General features: G+C 40.7%; 1 long non-coding RNA gene across 1 annotated transcript in view; it reads right to left on the bottom strand.

The window, feature by feature from the left end:
- Positions 1-1,734: 1,734 nt before the first annotated feature.
- The window catches only part of LOC138179048 (uncharacterized), a 227,298-nt gene continuing 207,668 nt past the window's right edge, over positions 1,735-21,364 (bottom strand). The window contains exons 5-6 of the long non-coding RNA XR_011172914.1: positions 4,848-5,019; positions 1,735-2,736 (exon numbers count right to left, since the gene is read on the bottom strand). This is a non-coding gene — a long non-coding RNA (uncharacterized LOC138179048). The remainder of the gene's footprint in view (positions 2,737-4,847; positions 5,020-21,364) is intronic.

Here is a 21,364-nt window from a genome sequence, read left to right as displayed (position 1 = left end):
TATCTATGGAACTGTGGAGTAGATGTAAAAACTGACGGTATGGTTAATCTTATGTCAATACTTCTGAAATATTCAAGAACGCTGGAAATACATATATAAGAGAAAAAAGAGAAAAAAGAAACAACATACACAGACGGTGTAGCAGCGAAAAATTCTTCTCAGCGAATGAAATTCGACGAACCGTATCGATCAGCGAAACAGCGTTTAAAAAAACCGAGGATTCTACAGATTCCTTAAATTCTACTTTTATTTAATATTATCGATATTATATATTATATACACGTATATAATACTATTAACCCTTTGCACTCCTATGTTGAGTGTGACTCGACATCAGTTTTTATCTCAGGAGCTCCTTTATCGAGTTCCACTCGACGTTCTTTCATGTCCACCTTTTTTTCTGAAACGTGAGAAAGAAAAGCAGGATTGCATCCTGGAAATTGTTTCAAGATATATCATACACTTAAAAATTACAAAATACAATAATGTGAATAAAACTGGTATTTAAGTGAATTTGTTTCTTCCTTTATTTATTTAAATTTTTTAGTTTAAGTATATTTCAAATAAAACACTTAAAAGCATTGGGAGCTGCTGCTAACGAAATTGAAATAAAATTCGCAATGCAGAGGATTAATTGCAAGCTGAAATATTAACCGACAGTAATGATAATTGCCTGTAAATTCTAAAAAATATATTGCCAGTTTGATCGATATACCGAAGCCAACAATTTAAAAAGATACGAACGAATATCGCAATCCATGTGTAGCACTTTTTTTTCGAAAAACGACAAGCTAAAACGTATACGGTAAGCGCTTAATCGAAGGTGACAAAAGATGATTGTACGCGTTTCGAGTTTTCATAAGCGTAAATTTCGGTGAAGAGCTCGTGACACGGAAACGATGGGGCGAAATTGGCCCGCTTATTGTTCGTACGGTTCAGCTTAAGCGCGGCAATGTTAAAATAATTCGCGGAACACGCGCGATAAACGGACGTGGAAGAATTTCCGAGATAATGGCTGGTGGTCGACTGGGTCGGCGAAAAGTTTTATTATTTTTTAAAGCGGCGCGCTGGCTAAGCGAATCAGGAACTTTTCTAGGTCCAATAAAAAAAACTTCCCTCCTTTTTTTCGCTACGACCAAGTGCAATCCACAGCCAACTTTTTCTGTGACTAAGTGCGCGCTGTAAAAAATTACGCAGCGACGACTCGAGGGAAAATTCCGGAATTAGGTATATAACGTTCAAACGGGAAACGTGTCCAACGATACAGGCCGCCCCAGAAACCGGATGCGTGCATTAAGCGTTTAGTCGCGAAACAGAACGAAGCATTTTTCCGACGAAACTTCTTAACGAGCGATTCTCGTTTCATGTAGATCTGATTTTTATTCGAATCATTTAACGACGTTTAATGAGCTTGTATCGCTGCATGCAAGAATCATGCGAAGCCAGTTGGTTCGTGTTAAGTTCATAAGAACCTGACTAAATATGGAGCGCAGTAATTCTCGTTCGCGTTTCACTGGCGTGTCGAACAATATCGCGAAAATTAGTGGAAGAACGTGAAGATACACGTAACTGAATTTTTCCATGAAAGATATATATTTGCCGAAAAATAGGAAAAATTATTATTTTTATTATAGAGATAGATTTCGTATAAAAATAATAAATACAATTCGGATGTTTACGCACTCGTAGAAAATTCAAAAGTACTAAAATGTACAAAACATACGCAATGGGCCGTATAAAATATTCAAAGCACACTACTAAATAATTATAGTTACAATCATAAAATTTACTACAAAATACGTTTTTATATTTTTAATACAAAACTTTAGAAATAAACATTACAAATTTTCTTTAAATTCTATCGCTGCGTAATAATTAAAAAGTGATATTCACGCTGATAACCAGAGAAATATGAATTTACAACAAATCCACGGTCTGCTAACAACATATTTATGCGCTGTTTTAAGAGAAAAGCAACGTGCTCGTTACTTGACTTAATTACTCTCGAATTCCAAGCTTCGCATTTCTCACCCTCCAACTGCCAATTTTTCCCTTTCTATTCAAACCCTTTTCCTCAGGCTCTTAACTCCGGTGTTTAACCAAACGAGAAACAGTTGCAGCAAATTCCAGATACCGTTTTAACAAGTCCATGAACCGATCCGTTTTCCGCGATATTTATCGAGGTAAATCGAATAACTTTCGTAGCGACCGCCATTGTCCTCGGTTCTCACGTTTCTCCGCTCAGCTTCCACTTCGAAACAACGTTTCAATCCATCCGCCGCCTTTCTCTCCACTATATCTCTTCGAAGTTTAATCGAGTTTTATCAGGAATTCCTTGGAAACGCGTAGACAACGATTAACGGCCGCCTTTGTCACGAACAAAGCGGTTCTTTCGCGGTTTTGCTGGGTCCTCTGTTCTTCCGGTTCGACTCCTGCGAGGCTGAACCAGCTGTTGCGGTCACTGGGCCGTCTATAAACCAGCAGAACGCTTAAATTTCGCTACAGAGCAACGGTATCGCGTTTGCCAACGCTCGTAGGCCGTGTTTCATCCGATTCTCTTGCCTCTGCGTCCTCCGATTTCACATCTTCGCTCGTTAAATCGCTTGTTCTCTGACGAGTTGGGGCCTCCTTCAGCGTTCCACGGACGTTCCGACAATCCGAATCGATGTGGTCGATGCTCACAGGATCTGGTATCTGACGAAGGAAGTTGTTGCGCCGCCATGACCACTTTCGGTGCTATGGGGCGTTACGGGGTCGTGAATTGTTTGAGTTGCGCGAGGATAGGAAAAACTGCGTATCAGAAGAAAACACTGACAGGATGCGTGAAAATATTAGGTTTAGCGTACACGCATATTGATGAAATTATTGCGTTCGAAATTGCATTAACTATAATACTGTTGCGGCGCTCGACAACAACTTCTACCGGACGACGGCAGCGCAGTGGTTAGCGCCTTTGGTTACGAACGTTCGGGTCCCGGGTTCAAATCCCTCTCAGCGACCAGTACACCAGCAGCAGTACCTACCTCTGCCTATACAACAGCAGCATCACCACGACCTATCCACCTCAATACTAAAATTCCTAAGTTTGCGTAATATTAACGTTCCTCCTCTCGCGAACCTTAAACGTACACACTCGATACACAAAGAAACTTGTGGAGATTGGAATACCCGAGAAAGTCGTCTAGCATTTGCTGAGATGATATTAAGATTCTGACAGAAATCGCTGTTCCTACCACAGAGAAACTTTCTGGGGCGGTTTAAAATGACCGGACGACCCTTTAATCGCAACGTCGAAAGCACACCTCGGCGGCAAACTTTGGTGAACAAAGCAACGCGAGTAATTAAAAAACAAAAACAACTGGCAAACTATCCGCAACCCGCGACTGTAACAGACTACGATTCCAGCCGTGAAACTTTCTCGCCAAACTGTCAGCGTTTGTATCAACATTGTACTTTCTTTCTCGTTGCTCTATCGTATTTTTTCTTTTTTTTTATCGCCATCAGCCGAAAAGAAAACGTCGACGACGGAAGCAACGACGTGAAGCAACAATAACGACCACGACGACAATAACAAGAGACGCGTCGCGTTGACGAGCACCGGCGCAAAAAAGTGGGTCGTTAATTGGAGATCGTGGTTTGCAGCTGCTATTCGCGTGGCTCACCACACGAGATCGCCTACATTTTTCTTCCTCTCTATCAACCTTTTCCTTCCCCCTTTCCCCCGAATATCCTCGTCTCTCCCTCTCGTCGTATGTCATCGACGAGAACCGCTTCTCCTCTCTCTCTCTTCTGCTCGCTCGTTCGCTCGTTTCTCCTGAACGTTTTTATTTTCCACCCGTTCCACGGACGACGAAGCCATCAGAGTCCAACTGCGTCGAACCTCGATCACCGTTGCTCGTCCGCTCGGATTATGATGACCCATCTACTACGGTCAGCTCGTCTAGTTTCGATTTATGGATAACCGATAACCGGATTCGTTCGTACTCCCTTCGCCACGAGCAATCGCCACCGCCACCCTTCGACCGGCCAGCAGAGCCTGTTTTTTACGAGCACGTCTCAATGATAATCGTCGCGAAGCCATGCCACCGTCTTGTTTTTACATTTTTTTATCTTCTACGGACTACTTCTAAGTGGTGCGTTGTTGGCGAATGAAATGTGGTACTCGAGTGTTGTTTCCATGGGGAGTATCATTTGGCAATTGCAGTAAATTGTCAGTAATATATTGCAGTCAAATTTTTGAAGGATGAATTGTGTCTATTTAAGATGAAGATGGTGGATTTCGATGCGTTTATGGGGAACTTGCAAAGTTGCAAGTATAGAAGAATTCGTGTAATACGTAAAATTACAGTACTTGTTATTATACTTAGCGAGTAAAGGAATTGTCTATACGTAGATTCAAGTTTTAATTGTATTTATGAAAATATTAATTTCCATGAGAACATATACAGTTTGTTAATCCTTTGCACTCCTATGTTGAGTGTGACTCGACATCAGTTTTTATCTCAGTAGCTCCTTTGTCGAGTCCCACTCAACTGTTTTTCATGTCCACCTTTTTTTGTGAAACGTGCAAAAGAAAAGCAGGATTGCAACCTGGAAATTGTTTCAAGATATATCATACACTTAAAAATTACAAAATACAACAGTAGTGTGAATAAAACTGGTATTTAAGTGAATATGTTTCTTCCTTTATTTATTTAAATTTTTTAGTTCAAGTAAATTTCAAATAAAACGCTTAAAAGCGTTGGGAGCTGCTGGTAGCGAAATTGAAATAAAATTCGCAGTGCAAAGGGTTAATACTGATGTAGATTATTCTTGATATTCTCTAGACACACAGGGTAGATAAATACCTTTAAAGAAGGTGGTGTGCGGTCGTGAACGATTGGCAAGAAGTAGCTGGTGACACGTGTGGCTTCTTCCGTGGCTTGCAGGCTTGCAGCCACGTAATCCGCTTGGACGTCTACTGGACACTTCGCTCTTGTGAATTCTTTTTACGAGCCCGTGTTGTGCAGGTGATACAAGCTTGAAGTTGGAAACAGGGTTAAAATTGATCGCGACGTGGCACAGAGCTTCTTTTGCAATTTAGCGGTAGAAACTATTACGATATTTTATAGGTAAATATTATGTGTTACAAGATTCATTACAACAACATTCACATAACATTCTCTCTAATTGCCCCTACAATTCAACCTCTTATTACGTATCCATCGATTAAACTTCAATGTTAATAGTATATCCAGCATCACTGGTTTAAAATTGTTGAGGTCATCTGATAGAGGAACGCATAGATAAATTTGTAATAGAAATATATATTGAAGTAAGTACAAGTACAAGTACAGGTATAGTGTATGCTGATGCAGATCCTCACTCTAGTAGTGTTACGTTACGATAGAATATGATAAGGAACAGGTTGGTACATTTATAGCAAAGGACATTATCAAAAAGTTAACCTTGGTGTGTAGTTCTAGCTGAAGGCTACAAAAGACAGCAATAGAAATTTACTTATAGCTCTTTTGTTTCTAGACCTTGTAACCCAAAACAAAATTTATATTCAACGACACAATAATATGAACCTCTCCTTATTTTCAATTTTTTTCATTAAATTCTATTCCCTTCGTAACAGTGGTCTCCAGACCGCCTCCAGACCAGAAGAAAAAGATGTAGAGTTTTTCTTGAAGTAATTATTTCAATACTTTTTTGTCTCTAGATCTTGTAACCCAAAATAACATTCATATTCAACGGCACAATAATATGGACCTCTCCCTTTTTAATTCTTTTTGCTTCACCAAATTCTACTTTCTTCGTAACAGCGATGTCCAGGTTGCGAGTATACAAAAGGAAGAAGATGTAGACTTATCCCACAAATAATTACTTCAACATAAATAAATCTAATTACCAGTCCATTGACTTTGACGACAGCCGAAAACAAGCTATCTCGACCTCTCGGTCGACCAATCTTCCAACAATCCGCAACAAATTCCCTAAAATTCTGCGGGCATCTCCGCCGTCGCATTCCACCACTGCGGAATAAATCAAAGAAACGACAGGCATCGTACATCGTGGCCGTGGATCTACTTAGCAAACCATCGATACTAGGCACGCAATAGCATCATCAATAGTTCATCACGCTTCGATTCTCCTTCTGTCCCTTTTCTACCGCTACATAGTAGACATATAATAGCGGCAAAGGGGGTGGGAACGGAATGGTGGAGGAAAACGGACGGTCGAACGGCGGAACGGTCGCGTATCAGTGCTATTGCTCGAAAGCTCTAAACCGCGGATTATCCTGCCGGCTTAAAGTCCCCCCTGTACACCCTCGCGGTGTCCTATCCACCCTGTACACCCTTCCACCGGCGTGGAAACCGCCAGCGTCACCGCCATTGCGCGACGATCCGGTCTCTACGCGGTCGCCACCAAGATTTAGCCGCTTTTTGTGGGAACGAGCGAGGATTAAAGCGAACAGCGGACTGGTAATGTTATTAAAAAGGTACGCTTCTACAGGGTGTTGCATGAAAAGATCGAATAATGTTAGAAAGTTTGTTAGAAGCGTGGTGGAAATATTCGTGGACGAACGTAAATTACTGTACAGTCAAACGCAGGTGTTCTTTTTGCAAGTTCTCCGCTAATTGCCGTGCCGTTAACCACAGTTCTCTGGTACCCTTGCCTTTCTAATGTTAAAACGTATTTTAGTTAGCTAATATCTACCATCAAAACAGTGTGTCAGTGGCTGAACTATAAAATCCATAAAATATTACAGTCCATAACACTGCAATCTATCAGTCGCAAAATATCGACGCTCAAATTTTATGATCGATTGTTGCTTATCGTTGTCCGACTATGCGCCGACCTATTCTACTTACATTCCTCGATGTCTCTTACCTCTCCAATTTGAAATATCTTGAAAATTCTATTTCATATTTTGAAATTTGTGATTTGAATAAACACAAGAACTATCCTGCCGCATATTTTGCGACAGCCTGTATATAGCAGCAGGAAAACGAGAAATAGTAAGAGTGCACGCGTGCACTCATTGTTCTCCGTTTTTTTACCTTTGTTTAGCAATATCACTAAAGGCTAGGAGGACCTGGCGGTCTGGTTATTAAATTTGTACGGAATTATTGGATGGAATGGGATGGCGAGTAGTATTATCGTGCGAGTATAGTAGCGTTGCAACGAGATAGGTGTTTTCGAGGACGCTGGCTGTTGGGATGGGTTTTGGGTGTCGTCGAGGGCAAGTGAATTCTGAGTGGCTTTATGATTGCGCGGTTTTCAAATTTGCCAGGTTACGCTTGACAGCGTAGTATCTTCTAAACGGCGAATGGCCTGCAAACGAGTGGCCGCTCTGGGAATTCTACGAATTAAATATTTCTCCCGTTTTGAAGTCACCCGTTTTCGAACGTTTCCATTCTCCTTCTTCCTTTTTCTATTGGTTTTTTTTAGACCGGAAATTTATGGACGGTTTGCCAGCAGTTTGTTTTTAAATTGCAGTCGTTTTTATGGATTGCACCGGCGGTTGTAGCGAGCTTTAAACCGATTGCTTTGACGCGACATAAATTCGTCGAAGTTTAACACCTCGTGTTTTTTTTTTTTTTTTTTATATCAATTTTGCTGTAAGTGATCTATAGTGATCGACGCAATTCTGATAAGTGTCGGTTTTCTACTGTTGAGAACATGATTTCGTGACTTAATATAATTTTTAAATGACCCTGATTAGCAGTGACGCGACCTGTCATAAGTTTCAAGTGACTTTGATGACATAGATGATCCTTATGCATTGCTATGAGCTTTGCATTACGTTATGACACTTAAAATCCTTAGAAAACAATCCTTTCAAAAATCAAACAGATGCAATCCATACGATTGAAATTAAACTTCATCTTGAAGCTACAAGAATATTGATGAAGCCAACTGATATTCGTGTACACGGTGTGTATAAAAAATAAATGTATACCATTACAGTACGTTAATTACATTTATCATCCAAGTGTATTAAGTTTCATGTTATTTGGTGGTACCTTCACGTGATCGCGAAAATGTAATATTGTGAAAATGGAATATGAAACCTGACAAAAAGCACCTAATTAAGAAATGAGCATACTTACTAAAAGTAGGATTACTTTTAGTAGCCACTGTATACCGCAACTTTTCTCAAAATTGGTATTCGTACGTTCAAATAATTTAGTTTCGTAATTAAAAATATCAATCGTCATTAACGCGTTTTCTTTTTTCTCGGCGAATCAACCTTGAAAAGTCCATGATAAAATTACGTATAACAGCAAGCAGGAAAAATCCAACGCGTTTTCTTTTTTCTCGGCGAATCAACCTTGAAAAGTCCATGATAAAATTACGTATAACAGCAAGCAGGAAAAATCCACGAATTTCGAAAAATAATTGAAAAAATCAAGGAAAAAGAGCAGGTTGACGGCTATGCATATTGATCGAATTCTCTGGGCGGAAGCACGTGGCGAACGATTTAGTATCCCCCGGCCAGCGAGCGAACCCACGTCAGTCGGTTGAAGGTTTTTTAATCAACGTCGACCAGCGGTCATTATAACGCTCGTTTAAAGCCCCATAACATCGGGACGACTCGGAAACGGGGAGTAAAAAGCGACGCAGTCGTCGCGAGGATATCGGCACCAAAAGAGAGTCCGTTCGTTATGGACGGCAGTATATTTCACGGTGTTAACGAGTCCCGCCGCGTTTTGTCGCCGATAAACTCGCGACACGCCGACGAATGTCCTGCATCGTATCGTCCATCGACCAGTCAGACGTGCAATCATCGCCTCCAAATTGTGGTTACGGTAATGCGTGAAATTTACAGTCATGCTAAAAAGTATTTTTTGACTATTTGATTTCTTGTTTAATAGATTTATATATTTTTCACACTGGATTTTTCTACCCAATTATTCTCTTGGCGCGTATTTTTCCCAGATATCCTTGATCCTGGTACTTTTGTAATTTCGAAATACAGATATCTGTATATTCGGAAACTTAGATATTTGAATATTCGCGTACTTGGAAATTAGAATGTTTAAGACAATAATTTAAATATTTGATAAATCCGGGAATTTGGATGTACGCGTATTTAAAAATGTCGATATTTCGAAACTATTGGAAAATTCTGGATTTGTATATCTGGTTATTCGGAGATTCAGACGTTTAGAAATTTGCGAAATTGGCATAACATTCTGGTAATAAGAGAAGTTTGTATCTACCAGTTTTAGAGTTATTAATATCCGAGCGGCTCTTAGTTTCAGAGAAACGATGAAATTACCAGTTGCGAGAGTGTTGATAAATCACTGATATTTGCTGCGCATCACGAACATCAAATTGCATCTACTTATTCGTTCTGAACAAATGTCTACGTGTACATAAAAGTAAGCGAAATAAAATACATAAAAGATATCTAATAGTTACCCATAACACGTACAGGATAAACAAAAATTCATTTTCCCCAATAAACATTGCGGAAACATCTGTAATCTGCTAATTATGCATTAGGTTGTCCGGAAAGTGTCTTTCTCTTACAGACACGTCTTTTATAAGGACGCATCTTTATATAAACATGAAACCTAATCTGTCAAACATTGTGATCTTTATTTTAATAGAACAATACGTAATTTGATAAAATAATATACAACGGAAAATGTGCATCCATTATTTCCCTATAAAACGAAAGAAACTTTCCGGACGACCTAATATAAGCAAACACGCGTTGTTTAATTTCGCCTCTACTTCGAGCATCATCTTTGATGTCGACCGGTGTGTGTCTAACAACGACGAACAACGTGGCTGTTCTTAGACATTTGAAACTAATCGCGTTAGTCGTAAGAAGAAAAAAGAAAGAAGACTGGCCTGCCATTGGCCAAGATAACGACGCCAATTCGCTTGCCGGCTACATCGTGGTCTTAGAGATATCAAGGGGTGCGTCAGAGAATATTATAATATAATGAACACCGAGAGACTCTTAGCCTGACCGCCAGTCGATATTGACTTTTCTAATTAGACCTGGCCGAGCACTGGAACAAACTACCTTTGCCCTCGTTCGTTTCCCATTCACCGAGCAGACCGAATCTCGAGCAGAGTCCCGCCACTGTTCCCCTGGGAACTACCCTTAACTGTGATGGGCATCTACGTCTCGCGTACTTGAACGATATTTTGATATTAGCAGATTGGTACAGTGGCTACGCCAAGTATTAAATTTATGAGAAAGGTTTCTCCAACTTTTCAATGAACCTAAAGTTGGTAAATTTACTATAAATTAGTAAAGTTCATAAAGTAAAGTCATAAAGAATTGCTAATGTTCATCGTTGTCGTAGTACGAATATCGTTTCCGTGATTGTTTGCTATTCAATAGCATCTTTTAATAAGTTCATCGAAGAACTTCTCATTGGAGAATTAATAGGAAATTATTTAAATCTCGTCATCTCGATTCATGAGACGTTTTTCTACCGGGACAGTTCGACTTTGATTTATTAAAATTCTAGCCTGATCATTTTTCATTAGGCAAGATAACGAATAAAACGAATAAAAGATTGAGATGAGAGAATTTTGTAGGAATTCACGAAAATTAAAGTAGCGACAAAAGCTACGTACATCTCGAACATCTTAACTAACCTGACCTGAAATTAGAAACTGTCGTTAGAACTTTCATCAGCCAGATTTTGCTGTACAAACCTGCTACCTCCAAGTCTCACCTTGCTCAAGTTTCACCAACGTTGCAAGTCTTAAGGTGGCTTGCTGCGCACAGAAACAACAGAAAATCATTTTTCACGTAACATATACCTGCTATAAATACATTACAGCTTCTATCTACAGCTTTTTTAAATTGATCTCAAATTTTGCCAACACGACGATGACAAACCTGACTAATTGCAGCGCCAATGAAATTCCAAAACATTTCGTACAGCGCAGACAGTACGAACATAAAAGTTTCCAATGAATACCCTCGGGAGCCAGAGTGGCCATTAAAAAAGAAAATGAAGGATAAAAGAGAAGATATAAAAGAAGAAGATTCGAGAAGGCCGCCAATCATTCTCGTTCGGACCGATGAAAAAAATTGCTGCTCGTCAACTGGCGCAATTATAACGAAGGAATCTCATTTTACGCGAAGAAAAGACGATACTTCAGAGGGGATTTCGCTTCGATGGCACTGATCCGCGGATTATCCTGATCGCTTACGTAGAGAAAGCCCAAGGACTTTCTTGCATTAACTCGTTCAAGCCGAGACCATTCCGGCTGCTCGTTCTTGAGATCCGTTCGCCGCTGATGGCCGCTTCTCCCACCGATTCCTTGGCCCGCTGTTTAGAGTCTCCAGTGGTTTCGTCCGACTATCCATAGTTTAATTAAAAAGCATGGAACCAGCGTCTCGCATCGGCAGAAAACCAGCGAAATATTGAAAATGGTTTTAATAAAGCTGCTAGAATTATTTCTGTGGCATTCCAGCGAGATTCCTGCTAATTACACCGCCGCGTTACACGAAAACACTTTGATTTTCCAGATTAATTTTGTGCCACGTGGACAAAGCGACTCGCTGGACAAAGCAAGAGGCGAAACAGGCGTTTCATAACGCGCGTTCTTTGCGCTCTATAGGATTTTATTCGTTTTCGCAGAATTTTATGGTCGTGGATTTTCCCTTTGGTTTTGCCAAACTGGAAATTGGAGATCGTATAATGAGGATGCAATTGTATAACGAGGATTTATGGGTGCAAGCAAAGAAATAGGAATTGAATAGAAATTCGTGTTACGGGCAATCTATTTTGCTTATTTTATATGTCTTTTTGTGTTACGTGAATTCTGCGCATTTTTGCGACGAAGAAGGAAAGCACCACGAGGCAAAAATTTATATCGCAAGCTTGGCTTCTTCTGGACATGCTGTTCTTTGTTTTGAACGATTTCACGTTTAATATTTAATTAGAATTTATGGTATTTAATACCGTAAACGTAAAACAGACTACCATACGACAAATCAAATCTAAACCGAACCTTTTTTTTTATAACCTAATAATCGGTAACAGCAGAGTAGTGTCGGACTCTTACGGACTAAAACTCCATGATGACCATCCTACGCGTATGATAGGAATGCTCCAGGAACCTCTTATGAATTATCTTCTGTTGCACCCCCTTCCCGCGTCCTCTTGTTCGAGCCAGTCCTAATAATTCCCTGACTGTTGAATTTGGCGTTAGGGGGGGCATTACCCCTAGCACTATCCCCCCTTCTAGTCGTGGTCCGTTGGGACGGCGATGAAGTGGCTTTAGGCCGTCTGACCGCCATCCCCCTCCATCGCGTTATCCTACAAGGGTGAGAGTTTTTCTTTCTCTCCCTTTCTGCTCGCTCCTTTGCGACCATAACTCGCTCGCAGAAGAGGCGGACAGCTTTGTATTCCTGGGACTCGCTTAACATCGCTTCTACGATCGCCGAGAGGATCAATCTTTCGCCTATGACGTGCCGCAAGGTGTAGCGGGACAGCTCCCACGCCGAACAAAACTGCAGCGTGTGCTGCGCCGTATCCCTGCCCTCCCAGCAGTGGTGACAGATGTTCGTCGTCTTCCGTCCGATTTTCCTCAGGTACTCGCCGAACACGCTGTGTCCCGTGAGCACCTGGGTCATCCTGTTGATGAGCGGGAGGCCGTGACGGCTTCTCCATGTTTCCCAGTTTGGGAGGACCGCCTCCGCGCCTCGATGTTCGCCTCCCTCGTTGATCAGCTAGGATCGCCACTGGTCCCATGCGTCTTCCTCGGCGGTTCCTAGGTCGTTTGGGGCCGCCTGCTCGGTCGAGTCCTCTCCCGGGTTCCATACTCTCATGTGGGTGTATCTTCTCTTGAGCGCCAGTGACCGAAGCTCCCACGGAGGGGGGGGGCAAGAACCGCGTTCGGTATCCCCTGACGATTCTGATGGCGGTTATCCTGTGCAGCCTCCTGAGGAGCAGAATGCTGCGACGACTCCCCATCAGATCGTCCGCCCATACCGGGTCTCGTACATCACTCGGGATCGAACGACGCCCTCGTATAGTCGGCGCGCCGCGACTCCCGCCCCGCCGATGTTCTGCAGCAGGCCGCACAAGGCATTGGCAGCCACCTTCGAAATCAGGGAGTCGAAGTGGGGCTCGAACGTCCACTGGCTGTCGGTGACAAGACCCAGGTATTTCATCCGCAACCTAAACCGAACCTAATCGAATTTTAACTTGTTTCTTATAATAATATCAGAGTATTTAACTTTCATTTTTATCTTTCATCTTGGATAATAAATGCCATTGACAATCTCCATAGACCCACACGGAGGTTGGAAAAGACAATGTACAAAATCAGAAAAACGTCGTAGTTTCTTCTTTCGCGGTTTCGAAGTGACATAGCTTTGAGCAGAATTAGCAATTAGCATTAGTCGCTCGTTGAAAAGCATCGAGAACAAAGAAGAAGAATTGATTTGTCAAGTTGCTCGTTCGAAGCAAGAATTACAAGGAAGTTTAGAGGGTTTAGAGAAACGTAATTAAGGATGTGCCAGGCTCGTAACGCAGTTGGTTAAGCCTTTTGTCAAAGGTTTGTCCTTCTTCTTTCTCCAAGAACAACACGACGAAACCAAATACTCGACTTAGCTAGCCCGAACAGAAATCTTCACCACGGTACACGCCAGTATTTACGTAATGCCACTGGGATTCAATTGCAAACATGTTGCATAAGCTTCGCTAGGGCTTAGACCTCGGTTAAATGGAACGTTTAATACGTCAAGAGCGTAATGGCGTGTGTCGTAATAGGAGAAACGGATTTGGCTATGATCACGATGCTACGTGTTCGTATCGTTGCGAGTGTCAGTTCTCTGGCGATTATTTTCCCAGAATATTACAGCTCCCTTGTCAATTATCCATCTTCTTCTCTTTCACGAACCTAGAACAACATAAATTTTATCCTGAGTTCTCTGTTTCATTTTTTTTTGAAAAATAAGAATATTTTAAAGCTCGATGTAATTTCTAAATATAATTAATAGCAGTTTCAGTAACATGAAATGGTAATATCACGTATAAAATATTTATCTATCTTAGGAAGTGATTGTTTCTTTAACACTAAACCTATCGGTGCGGTCAAATTGACCGCTCTCGGAACTTCTACACAAATTTAACCATATTTAAACTTTATCATATCGCTTCATAATTTCTGACTTTTCCTAAAACATGCATACAATATATTTTTCGGTATTTAATTTTAGTTTGCTCTTTTATTTTCTGAGAAAAATTTGTACTCTGCCTTGCCTACCATGAGCGGTCATTTTGACCACCCGACAAAATATGTTAGTTATTCTTAAAATAAATGCAATCAATACAAAGAAAAGGCTATCTCATCAAGGCTATTGTAAAGGTTACAAAATTACAAAAATTTGTTTAAGACGCGGGAAATATTTATGCGGCAAATGTATATTTGATAACAAAATAATTTGTAAAAAATGCAGCGAAGTTGAATAAAATATATCTCTATATAAATAAAAATGTAATTCTATTCAAGACTATAATCGAAATTAAACAAAAGTAAATTTGGACGAAATTTTATGAAAGTTCATCATTTTATATACATTTAGTTATAGTGTTAATTCCAATACGTGGAATTACAATAAGTAGTCAATTATATTTTGCATGATTATTTTGTAACTATATATTTTGTAATGATTTTATTTCACGATTTTACGTATTGTTTATATAAAACATTAAATTAGATGTACATGTTAAAAGTATACAAAAATATAGGTAAAATTAGAAACATTAAAGATGGTTAGAAATAAATAACACGACTTAAACGTGAGATTAAAAATTCACAATGCATTTTAATATTTTTTTACAATGTGGTATCGTTCGATTATAACTTTATAACTTTAGTGTAACATTTTAATTAATTTTAACACCACTAGATTAACACCACACAGTATGTTCTATTATACACTGTACTTTATAAAAGCGGGAAAAGTGGCGCAATTAATTGGCAACAATTCCAAAAATACGCAATAACTGATAATAACAAAAAAAAAAAAAGAAAAACCCATTGCTAAATTCAAAAAAGGAGATCTCCCCATTCGGTCACGCAGCGGAGTTCTTCACAGAGGGGAAATCTCTCTATTCGGTTAGCTAAATGATAATGTTAGCGATGGTGGACGAAGGATAGTTTCAAAGTTAATCAAACAGGTGAACACGATGGATAATGAAAAGAATATAGAAATAAGGCAGAAATTACTCGTCCTTGCAAAAATCATTCGAATTCCTCGTAAAGATATACATATATATAGAATACATCCATCAAATTTCTATGAAAAATTATGAACTAGCTGTATCACTTTGATAGTTCTAGCGCGAAATTAAAAATATACTGACGCGTCGTACCTCGTATATTCGATCATCTAGCGCGGAAAAAATTGTACGACGTACGCGAAATTGTTAAAAATCAGCTTCTGTCCGTTTTTTCCATGCGAATAGCCGACTGTGAGCCGATACGTTTTTTCGAAGAACATCGACCAGGTATTAAAAGCGGCTTTGATTAAGCGTTTTAATTACCGACACGACCGCTCGGTTTTATATAAGTCGTAATAGCGCGGCGCGCGCAGTTTACATGCATACACTTCATTAGCGCGGGGCAAAAGTTTCGGGCTTTATTGCTGGTTAACAGGCCGAAAGCGGGTGCGTTCATTATGACCGCGTTGGAAATTTATCAATTTTACTGGACGAGGGGATGTTCCTCCCCCTGAAACACGCCAGTAGACTACCAACCGTTAACAACCGACTCAACTTTTACGCTCGAACGTGCTCTCGGAAGTCGTTCACATGATTTCTGTCCCTTTTTATCCTTTTCCATCCTTTTTTCGTTTCCCGGAAACTAATTTTTTTTTTAATGTTAGAATACAACGTTAGAACGTACCGAACGTATTAAATGTTAGGTTTTGTCATGTTGCGATCTGTTAAATTAATCTTCTTCTACGGTTTTTTGGTTTAGAAAAAATCAATTAAAAAAAAAATTAAAATAAAGTAGCTTCTTCTACAGTCCATTACATTTATGAAGTGAGAAATATCGTCGATTTGAAGCATCCAGTTGACATCCAAATTGCTTCTCATCCAAATTCAACCTGCAGAACGCTTCAAGAATCTCGTCTTCTTTCGATGATCTTCTTATAACATTGATTACGGCGTCAAATAAATTCAATTTTTCGGCGTAATCTCTCGCAGGATATTTTCGATATCTTGCATTAAAAAGCAAGGAATATATCACGAGTCTAAAACAGTTAATAACGTCTTTATCAAATGAAAGTCAGAAAGCTTTCTTGCTGTTTCAAGAATCTTTTCACCCCTTTCCAAGCATCTTCCCGCGCAGCTTGCAAAATGCATACGTTTCAGCACGAGCCGCGTATCGACGAATTAAAATGATTCAAGAACGGAATTCTCGCAGAGGAACGCGCCATCTTGCAGAATCTTTCTATCTGCAAGATCCAGGCGGATAAAGAAAACCGTTTCAATTTCCCTAATGCTGGTAGCGTCTCGCTTTTACATTACAAACGTCTTTCCTCTACCACCCTACGTCACCACTCTGTTTTATTTGTTTTCCAACCGCCTTCTTCCTTTTTTTTCACCATTTTTATTTCTTCTCTCGGTATATCCCGGTTCTGCCTTCTCGGCACCATCAGCTCCCGGTTTCCCGTTTTCCTCGTAGCTTTCGGCGGTTCGCTTCAGATTGGAACGAAATCTGCTGCGGCTGCCCACCTCACGAGAGCAACGAAAAGAACCTTAGTCGGATAATCCTTACGGGATCCGGACAATGTGAGTAAGAATGGAAAGAAGTGCAGGTCACTCGGCGCCAATCCGATTAATTCTCCGCTACGGAATTGCTAGCTCTTCTCTCTCTCTTCTGCGATCCATCCTTCTCATTTCAACGACGAACACACCTGCTTTGCTGATCCTGAGTGATTTCGAGTGTTACGGCAGGACGGAGGTGGTTTCGTGGGTATGAGCAGGCTTCTGGGAAGATTGTGTCGAAGCAAGTGGATTTTTGGAAGCTGATTAAACGGTGGATCTCTGGTTAACGCGTAGAACGCCACGGTGGTCATCGATGATCCAAGTTTTATTTTATTTTATATTTTTTAGATCGTTTAAAATGAGAGAAAATTCGCGGACCAAGCGATTTTCAGCTATGCAAATAATAACGTTAGTTAGATAACATTGTCAGGGAAAATTTACAATACGTGCTATCGGTTCAAACGTGAAATTATCGAGAAATATCGAACGACGGAGTGAAAAATGAGAGATTTATGGAAAATGAATGAAATCCGTGAATAACGAAGGAACATACAATGTTGCTAATTGATAAGTATCAAGATATCATTTTACACGCACCTGGTGCCATTACTCTCCGATGCCACATAATACAAGCCAGAAACTAATAATCTGCCGCAACACAAATCCACCTAAACCCTACACTATCCATCACTCAAGCTTCATCTACTCTAAACAAGGCTCCCGTAACACTCCATATAAGCTAACCCAGCCTACATAACTTAATCCAAGCCCGTGTCCCCTTCGTCTCAATCTACGCCAAATCTTGTCGCAGCTGGCCATTAAAAAACCACCCCTTCGTCTACTTAGCGTCCTTTTCTACGTTCGCCTAACATTAACGCGATTTGGATCAAAAATCCAAGAGTAATAAAATTTGGGATTAGCTTGAGGTTATGTGGTTTGTACCTTAAAATCAAAAATTTCACCTTTGATCCGTGTACGTACTTCATAAAGTGAACATTAAAATTGGAGCGAATGTAACTGGATTCCAACAGAGACAGGACACCAACGTCAAACTATATATTTTTTGACGTAGTCAAAGTCTACAGAATCTCATCCACCTTCGTATTTATCTTCGAGCTTCCCAATTCCTTCAAAATTTCGCAAGAATCCTCATCTTTCACCCTGTGACTGTCCTTCTCCACTCGTCTACTATCCGCTGACAAAGAAAAAAAACAACGATCCCACGCTATCCAGGAAAAGTAAAAGAACACCAGCTCGAAATTACATTTTGATTCACCAGAAAAATAAGAAAATCTCATCCACGTCCCGTTGTCAGCCCGTGTCCGTTCATGAGTTCTCAATGCACCGAGTTCTCAACCCCATCTCCTAAATTCCGCGAACAAGCGCAGACTCTCCGCTTTGCAAAGCATCCTTCGCTGCTCATGTTCAACAGCCAAGCGATCTTCTTTAGAATTCGATATTAGGGCACGTGGATGTTGCTCGACGCGTCGAGAGAAAACCCGGAAAATCCACCCCGGCTGTACGTTCCGCGGTACGTGCCGGCTGCGAGTAGGATGCGCTATCTCCGCGAACGTATTTACGATAACGGTGAAACACGCACGTGCGTATGATGTACGGGCCACGGTAAATCTCGCAGCGGGCTGAGCCGCAACCGCGCGATTCCAACCGGGGGTGGTTCACAACGGTAGTACGTAGTGTGCAGTATCGTACAGGGGGTTGCTGGCCGGCCTGGGATCCACGCTGTTGGTATTCATGCTGACAGCCAGCCTTTATTGACTGTGGATAAACCGCGGCCGGTTGCGTGTCTGTACAAGCGTGTACGCGTTTACGCGCGCGTATTTGTACGGCCCTTGGTGTCCCTGTAGCAGCGCTGGGATCGAAGAACGAGAAAGGGGTGGATGTAGAGCCGACTGCTGATGGTTACATTCGTATGCCGGTGGCGCGTTTCGCAAATACGCGAAGGGCTTTGCTTTTCTGCCACCGGGAATCAAACCGTTCCGTGTACATATTGCGTGGCCGTCACGGACTTTCGTCGCCCGCCCCATCGCCCACGACTCGCTACCCTTATTTCGTTTTTTCGTTTCCTGTGATCTCGGAGAAGAGCTTCCGACGATATTTTTTTAAGCTCGATCTTCTTTTTGGTTTGTTTTCATCTTTTTCTTTTTAGTATTCTTATTGAGGTGGAATCGCTCGATTGTTTGGGAATCGACGAAGGTCTTTTTTCGGAGCGAAATGATAGAAAGATACGGGGGAATATCGATCGTTTGTTCACTTTCTTGTTATTCTTTGTTTTATTTTATTTTATTTTGGGAGAATTGGGGAGATGATCGTTTAGGAGTTGGCGAACGAGTTTCTGAAGCTTCTCACTGAAATTCTCAGAGACAGAGTGGTACAAGTTAAACTGAAAGAAAACATTTGAAAGGCAAATTTATACTACAAAATGATACTTTCCTTTTAAAAAATGCTCAGCATATTCGACTGCATCGTGTTACGCATTGAGTCGAATATCCAATTCGAACGCTATAGCAAATACTCGATTTACCAGACTTGGTCGGAAAACATATTCCAGAGAAGATATCTAAATTTATATGTACTTGAGCAAGTTGCCAAGTGCTATGGGATTAACTGGCAAATCGAATCCTGGAAAATAGGAGAATACTATATTATATCTTAGGATATCGAGATAAAGTAAGCTACTGCAAGGATTGTGTCGTGTGGTTCTACCACAAAACCAATTCTATCCGCAGCAAGAGCAAGTCTTCTACTTCTGCTACTGTATACCTTGGCTCGCGTAGAATCAACGATCACCTGAAAATAAAATCACCGGCACCTGAAAATAAAAATCGAAACAGAAAACAGTGGAAATGCAACTTACGTTCACGAAGAGACTTTCCGTAAGAAAAAACAGAAAAGAAAGGTAGCGATCGATGAGATCGACGTGCACGAAACGATTTCCCATAAACAAAGATAGGAACGTAGAATAGTGGAGATACGAATCGAGCGTATACAACGATTCTTCGCGAAAAAATAAAAACAGAAAGCGATAGAAACGTGAGAGTCACGCGTGCCAACAAATTTTCCACACAGCAGATTCCGCTGCTAAAACTTGCAAATGAAGAACAATGTGATGAAGAACAAATAAGACAACGATCGACTTTACACGCAAGAAAAGGAACCTCTCAAATTGCTCCTATTTTTCTCTACTTTTTTTCAGCCTAGCTGGCTCCTAGTTTTTTCTAAAAAGACAAATTCCTGGTAAACGAGTTCAGTTCCCCATTACTATTCAAGCCAGGCTGAAACAGGTCCAGCGGTTTTTCTCGTTCTGTTATATTGGCTTCTCCGGAGAAAAAGAACGCCTCGTGGTTGTAAGCTCGTTGCAGGTGGCTCGAATTGGTCGATTCAGGCACATCCTCTGTATACACGTGTCCATGTATGTGTACGTGTGTGGTTGGTTTGATATCTCGCGTCGTGTTAGCCACGTCTTTTTTTCATCCCTCTTTGCTGGCAGACTTGGTTTCCCTTTACCAGGATCAGCCACTGCATTAGGCCACGTTCGTACTTCGCCGTATCTGCAGATTCCAAATCACCGTGCCAGAGAATTTTGGCCAGAAAGCCGTATACATATGACTTTCTCGTACCAGATATTTCGATCCTTTTTCGTCGATGCCAGCTGGGACGAGTTTGCTGCACATTGCAGACTGATTTTAAAGTCTTCGTTTATTAGGGTGGCTGTGGAGGCGTTTTTGGGGTTGTTGGGGTATATCAGATTTAGAATTAGGTATATTATATTTAGTTCATTCGACAATGACGAAGTAATCGCAGAGCTGTTATAGATGAATCAGAATTATAATTAACGACCCTGACTATAAAAGAATCAATCGATCGATAATTATACAGGAATTGAATATTTCTGCGTAAGAAACAACAACGAAAATGTTATATATAACAACGTATCAAGGAATAAAGAATATAAATTAAATAACGAACAATATTTTACTAATAACAACTAACAGTATAGCAATCAAAAAAGGTGTTCGATAAAGAAATTTTATCGACTACGAGAAATAACTTCACAAATAAATAACGAATAATCTGATAAAGAATCATAATCAAATAACTGATAAAATACTCTAAATAATCTCGACAAGTCATTTAATAAAAAGATCCAGAAATGTCTCGACTGAAGAACAGCATCAAAAAGAATTCCAAACTGCCATGATTAAAATCTAAAAGCAAATTTCCCTCTCTCTTTCTCTTTCTCTCTCTCTCTCTCTGTCAAAAAAGAAAAAAAAGAAAAGAAAAGAGGAAAACTCTCTCTACTAATTAACCGGCACCAGGCGGAGAATCTCACGGTTGACGTGTCGACGCGCGACGCCGAGTCGCGTTGCTCGCTTATAAATCTCCGGGAACTCGGTCAACTTTTTCCCCGGCCCGACGTCTGCCATTCTCCCCACGGGGTGTCTGCCGACACGAGAGGAGAGATTGAACGACAGCCGTGCAACGTCAGTGGCGGCGTTCCATTTTCACTGTGGATACGGGGGTCGTTCATTAAAGCACGGAAGCCGGATTAAAGACAATCGTCGAAGCGATCCAGCAATTTTTTTCTC

The sequence above is a fragment of the Bombus flavifrons genome, chromosome 1, assembly GCF_040668555.2.
Source record: "Bombus flavifrons isolate JBK064 chromosome 1, iyBomFlav1_principal, whole genome shotgun sequence".
Taxonomy (NCBI): domain Eukaryota; kingdom Metazoa; phylum Arthropoda; class Insecta; order Hymenoptera; family Apidae; genus Bombus; species Bombus flavifrons.
Note: the sequence above shows the minus strand (reverse complement) of the source record. Positions and strands in the feature narration are given on the sequence as shown.